Genomic DNA, 945 nt, shown 5'->3' with positions numbered 1-945 from the left:
GAGAAAGAAAGAAAAGAGAGAGGACGTAAGAGAAAGAAAGAAAAGAGAGAGGACAAAAGAGAAAGAAAGAAAAGAGAGAGGACAAAAGAGAAAGAAAGAAAAGAGAGAGGACAAAAGAGAAAGAAAGAAAAGAGAGAGGACAAAAGAGAAAGAAAGATAAGAGAGAAGACAAAAGAGAAAGAAAAAAAGAGAGAGGACAAAAGAGAAAGAAAGAAAAGAGAGAGGACGTAAGAGAAAGAAAGAAAAGAGAGAGGACGTAAGAGAAAGAAAGAAAAGAGAGAGGACGTAAGAGAAAGAAAGAAAAGAGAGAGGACAAAAGAGAAAGAAAGAAAAGAGAGAGGACAAAAGAGAAAGAAAGAAAAGAGAGAGGACGAAAGAGAAAGAAAGAAAAGAGAGAGGACGTAAGAGAAAGAAAGAAAAGAGAGAGGACAAAAGAGAAAGAAAGAAGAGAGAGAACAAAAGAGAAAGAAAGAAAAGAGAGAAGAAAGAAAAGAGAGAGGACAAAGAGAAGAAAGAAAGAGAGGACAAAAGAGAAAGAAAGAAAAGAGAGAGGACGTAAGAGAAAGAAAGAAAAGAGAGAGGACAAAAGAGAAAGAAAGAAAAGAGAGAGGACAAAAGAGAAAGAAAGAAAAGAGAGGAAAGAGAAAGAAAGAAAAGAGAGAGGACGAAAGAGAAAGAAAGAAAAGAGAGAGGACGAAAGAGAAAGAAAGAAAAGAGAGAGGACGAAAGAGAAAGAAAGAAAAGAGAGAGGACGTAAGAGAAAGAAAAGAGAGAGGACAAAAGAGAAAGAAAGAAAAGAGAGAGGACAAAAGAGAAAGAAAGAAAAGAGAGAGGACGTAAGAGAAAGAAAAGAGAGAGGACGTAAGAGAAAGAAAGAAAAGAGAGAGGACGAAAGAGAAAGAAAGAAAAGAGAGAGGACGAAAGAGAAAGAAAGAAAAGAGAGAG

The sequence above is a fragment of the Penaeus chinensis genome, chromosome 7 (genome assembly GCF_019202785.1).
Source record: "Penaeus chinensis breed Huanghai No. 1 chromosome 7, ASM1920278v2, whole genome shotgun sequence".
Lineage (NCBI taxonomy): Eukaryota > Metazoa > Arthropoda > Malacostraca > Decapoda > Penaeidae > Penaeus > Penaeus chinensis.
The sequence above is the reverse complement of the archived record's forward strand: the minus strand, read 5'-3'. Positions refer to the sequence as shown.